This window comes from Lynx canadensis, chromosome A3 (assembly GCF_007474595.2).
Source record: "Lynx canadensis isolate LIC74 chromosome A3, mLynCan4.pri.v2, whole genome shotgun sequence".
NCBI classification, from domain to species: domain Eukaryota; kingdom Metazoa; phylum Chordata; class Mammalia; order Carnivora; family Felidae; genus Lynx; species Lynx canadensis.
Window position 1 is genome coordinate 108868468 of NC_044305.1, and position 6000 is coordinate 108874467.

The window sequence follows — 6000 nt, forward strand, 5'->3', positions numbered from 1 at the left end:
TAATTTAAAAATAAACCCATCATACGTTAACATTTTTTAAATGAAAATAAATAAAAATAGCTCCATATATATATATATGAAAAATAACTCCATATATATATGTGTGTGTGTGTGTGTGTGTGTGTGTGTGTGTGTGTGTGTGTGTATAGGCATTCTTTTACATGTTTGCAAATAGAACACTTTAACTGGCTTAGAGGACAGCTGGATTCTCATATCAGCCTCCACATTCATATGTTACAATATGTTGTTTTGGTTGAAGTATATGAAGAAAATCTGGCCTCACATGGTTATGCAGTTGGAAAAGGAGGACCTTCTAGAATCCCCAAAGTGCATGCTGGGGACTCCCAGGGGTCTTTGGATTACATTTGGAGAACCACTGCCCAACATTAAGAAATACCCTTGGCATGTATGTTAGACAATGCCCCTGTATGAATTTGCAAGGACATGCTGTACTGTCTTATGCTTTATTTCCAAGTTGGGGATAGTTTTTCTTAATACTTCGAAGCCCATGTCTTGTTCCTGCCACTAGGAACAGGTTGGGCCAGACAGACCAAATTCCACTTGTAAACAGTAGGAATTGGAACTGCTTGTAAACCCATTTCTTTAAACAATCTGCCCCTGCTCCCCAAAAATCTTTTTTTCCCCATCAGTAAAAAAAAATGTGTGCAAGAGATTTTGAAAATATGAAGTACTTTGAACTTGTCAGAGATGAACACCGATACCTTTTTGAAGGCCTTCCAGTCTGTTATCCGTGTTAGCGTGTCAAAGTCCGTCCCGTTTCATTTGGTACCGTGCTCTACGTAACGCCTTTTTGAAACTGCATTCTCCATTTAATATATCATGAGTCGTTTTTCATGAGAGTAGATCATATTCTAAGTTTTTTTTTTTTTAATGGCTACATTTTATTTTTGTTACGCTTTATCTAGTTTTGTAACATTGCATATTTTGACATTTTCATGTTCGGTGTGTTAATAACACAGCCATGGATGACCTTGTACCTGCAATCTTGTGCCGGTCTCTGCTAGTAACCAGGAGATGGGCACAAACTCCTGGAATTAGAAAATCCCTGCCCTCTAGAAGTCTCGTAGCAACTTACGTCTTCCCCAGCGGTACCTGAGACTACGGTCCCAGCGCCAGTGGCTCCGGGCCAACCCCATCAGGCCTCACTACGCGTCTCCCCCATTCGACATCAGAAAATGAAGTCATTTATCTTCACGTTGCTTCACATATCACTTGAGCCAGTGGTTCTCAGCTCTGACTGTGTATCAGGATCACCGCACCCCTGGAGCTTGTGACCCCTTGTCCTAAAAGTTCCCTCCCCCAGGTGGTTTTATTGTGCAGGTAGGACGGAGAACCACCACGTGCTCTTACCCCAACCTTACCTTTCCCTGCCTTCCTGCCCCTTTCTTCGCACTCTGTATAATCCAGGGTCTGTTATTAGCGAATTCGCCGAAAACTTTATCTCTGTGTGTGTTTTCTCTTCACGTCTCTCCAGAACTGAAACCTGCTTTCCTTTTCCACTCCCCAGCTCGATGTCTGCCACGCAGCCTGCTCGAGGCTGGTGTTCCCCACACCCTGTGATCTTCGGGTCCTAAAGGAGAGTTCCCTGTCCTTGCAGTCCACGGCTGACTTCAAATCTTCTCTGTTGAACAACAACAAACGAAACAGCTTCTTCACAGTTGTCAGAATTTTCCACTCGTCACCCCAACGTACCATGGGCAACCTACCCACTATGCTGGCGCTGTCCCCTTTTGTGGTCATTCTTGGCAACCTCACCTCCGATACGTGACTCCACCCATCCCACAATTGTTTTCAGTTCTCAGGATATCTCCTCCCCCTCCATCTCCACCCGTTCATAAGTCATAGCCTCCCACTGTAGAATTCCCCACCTCCCAAATCTAGAATTTTGACAGCAATCACTTGTCAGCCTTTCTCGGATTCCCTTTCAAGACATTCTCTGATCCTTTCAAATCTCTCTCCTCCTTTGGCCCCGCTTTCCATACGTGTCATCCCGTGTCACCCCCTTCTCCCTCTCCATGGTGCAGTGGCCCAGCACTACACGCATTCCTTCATACACGTCCTTCGCCCCTTTGTGGCACCTGTACCTCTACTCTAGCAGCTGAATATTGCTGGAGGAGATAACAGAAGGCTGCTGGCTAATGTTCCTTAAACTGCATTACCGCAGATCTGAAATGGGTACTCGGTCCTGCCCAACAACCTGACCACACTTCTCTGGTAAATTGAGGGGCTATTTTATACCTTCTTGCTCCTCAGATTATTAAAATCCTTTCTCTCCTCTACTTCTGCTCTGCTGACTTCACCTTACATCCCACGGAGAAAAAGCCATACAAGAAGACAATAATTTTATCTTGCCACGAATGATCTATGAGCGTGACTCTAAATGTGCCCAGATGATTCTGTATTTCTCTCTGTTACACAACGGATGGTGTCCCTGTTCATATCTGAGGTCTACTCTTTTCTATGTGCTCCGGAATCCATTTTCTTGAGGACTTTGATCCTGCAAATATCCTTTTTCTTTGCGTCTCTCTGCATCATCAAATTCTCTGCTACTGTATCATTTCTTTGGGCTTTCCAGACACTCCTTAATATCACCCAACTTCAAAAAAGCAAAACAAACAAACAAACAAAACCTTTTCCTTATCCTGTCCTTTCCCTTCTAGCTACAGTCCCTTTTTTTTTTCTATACAGCAAAATTTTCTGAAAGATTTATATACACAGACTGCCTCTATTTTCTTACCTGAACTGACTCCAAGCTGGCTTGTCTCCACCAGTTTATGGGAACAGTTCTGATTAACATTACAAAAGACATCTTCGAAGCTAACGATCAATCTAATATCAGAGTCTCAGTAGCAGTTGATATAGTTGATATAGTTGACTACACCCTCATTGAAACGCGTTCATGATTATTCCTCTTACCACACTCGTCAGTCTCCTATTCAGTGTCTTTTGCTGGATCCCATAACCACCATCTTTACACTGGTGACTGTTACATCTGTATCTCCCACCCGCACTCTGTACTGAACTACACCACACCTCCATTTGTATGTCCGTGTCAATTTATGCCAAGAGTAGAACTACTGATTCTCTCCCCACGCCAACCTACACACTCGGAAGTGTTCTGTCTCAGTCAACATCTATGTATGAGTTCTCTTTGATTCTACCCTTTCTGTCATCTCCACATTCAACCTATCCTAGGCCCATTGGTTCTGTTTCAGAACATATCCTCAATCTGATTTCTTCTCTCCAGCTCCCCTGCTCCAACTCTGGTCATACACTGTCCTCCCTCTTCGGCTCAAACTGGTCTGTTCACCTTCTTACCATCTGTTCTCCCCAAAGTGGTCGGAACCACTCTTACTCTAAAGAGAGAATCAATCGTACTTTGCTGTTTCATTCTCCAGGGAGTTCCCCTTGCTGCTGAAATAAACCTCTGGCTCCTTACCATGGCAGAGAAGCTGGCCCTTGCATATCTCTGTGAGTTCATCTTTTTCCTCATTTCACTGTGCTCCCGCCACAGAAGTGACTCTACCCTTAATCACACGAAGACCATCTCAGGGCTTCGATGCTTGTTGTTTATTCCACAGGAACGTTCTTTCACCAGATCTCCCTTCTCATCCTTCAGATCTCAACCCAAACATTAGTTACCTTCTCAGAGGCACCTCCTAACCACTGTTATCTCAGGAGCGCCATTGCTTGAGCCTATTCTAGTATTTTCTCCTCAGTACCTGATGTCTTATTTGTTTGCGTATTAATAGGTCTTCCTATAGTAGTATGTTAGCTTCTAAAGGTTAGGGATTCTCTTTGTCCAACTGCCATGTTTCTAGCTCTTCGGAGAGTGCCTGGCTGAGTCAGAACACAATATTAACTACTTGAACTGTCTGCAAACACTTCTTTTAAAAGGTCTTTTAAAAATGTTTATTTATTTTGAGAGAGAGAGACAGAGAGTGAGAGCAGGGGAGGGGCAGAGAGAGAGGGAGAGAGAATCCCAAGCAGATCATGTGGGGCCAATCCCATGAACAAGATCCCATGAACCGCAAGATCAGGACCTGAGCCAAAATTGAGAGTCAGACTGTCAACTGACTGAGCCACCGAGGTGCCCTGTAAACACTTTAAAAAAACCAAAAAACTATATATATATATATATATATATATATATATATATATATATATATACATATATATACACATACAGTTAAGCTGTTTAAAGAGCTATTGGATGAAAGAATTGCAGATCTCTCTGCCACAGCAAATGGTCATGAAAACACCCTCATATCACAACCTTGGAAGGGTCTTGAGAAGTAAATGGATAAACTTCATATTGAAAAGAACAGTCTTATATCAAGTATACTTAACTACACGTAGTTGGCAAATACCTTCGATGCTTAAAAAGATACTATACATACATTAAGCGAAACTCTCCCAAATCCTTCAAGGGCAATGTAGGTAGAATAGTGGAGAAAAGGCTTCAGGGAGGGGAAAGAAATGCAGGAGGCACCATGCAGGTAAGCTTCACACTGGTTTGACTCCAGTAATATTTCCGAGGGAAGCTGACTCTCGTGTGTTGGCAAACAGCAGTTGTTGAGTAAATGTCAACGATGTTACTTCAGGGCTGTTTGTGGTGTCAATATGTGCATCGACATTTTTTAATGTCACAGTGTCATATCTTTCCTGTTTGAGGAGGTGTGGTGCCGGGCAGAGGAGATCAAATGAAGAGTTAATGTAAAAGTCTGTCAAGAGATGCTTAAAGACATGATTATGAAGATTTTCAAACATAAAGAAAGTAGAACAGTCGAATGAACTTCCATGTGCCTGTCATCCAGATTAGATAGTGACCAGCATATAGCCAGCCCAGTTTCATCTATGTGCTGCTACTCCTCCGTCCCCAGACTCCATTCTTTTCAAGGACGTGTCAGATATTCCATTATTTCAAGCATCTCAGTATGTATCTCTAAAACATCAGGACTTTCATTTTTGGCAACCTCAATACTCTTATTTTTTCTAAAAGAATAACAGTATCGAATAGCCAGTCGGCATTCAAATTTTCCTAGTTATCTTATAAATATCTTCATGAGGCCAAAGTCCCTGACCATCCACTACAAGAAGTTGAACTTACTTGTCATGGGCATTGCCCTAGTTGTGTGGCACAGGCTCTGGATAGATCTCGCAGATTTCCTCAAAAATTAAGGGTGATCCATTTACCTTGCCTCTTAATCCTTTAAGAATTGCACATCTAGGCTGAGTCACTGGGTTTCATTAATTCATCAGGGCATTTATTTTTATTTTTTATTATTTTTATTTTTTATTAGAGAGAGAGAGAGAGAGAGCAAACATGTGAGCAGGGGAGAGGGGCAAAGGGTATGAGAGAGAATCTTAAGTAGGCTTCACACTCAGTGACTCTGGGACCATGACCTGAGCCTGAATTCAAGTGTTGGACGCTCAATCAGCTGAGCCACCCAGGCGCCCCAGCTCTTGGACGCTACATCACATCCAATGGCATTTGATTATATTTCCTGTAGAACTGTTCTGCATATACTTATTTGCTGACTCCTCAATGAAAGCTAAGCCTCTCCAGAGTAGGTATACCTATGTATCAAATGTCAAAGTCAGCCCTAGCATGACTTATTTCATATTCAATAAATCCACCTCCAACTAAAGATGATGCCTCTCTGTCTCATCCTTGTCTTCACTAATCCTTGAGAGACATATGGATAATCATTGGAAGGCTGGTAGAAACCGGGGTCCCTGGAGAAAAGGATGAAAGATAACATAAAGAACTTTATGATCTCAACTTGTTCTGCCATCTTGGAGAAAATCATATGTGTTCTTTTCTTTCGTTCTTTTTTTAATCTCACGGCTTTTAGTTCCTAAGCTCTCAAAGATTTATTTCTTGGCAGTAACATTTAGAAAATCTACTTTTATCCTGAAGTCTGAATATTCCAGTTTTATTATTTTGATCAGCCCAATGGAATTATTAGAGAGAGA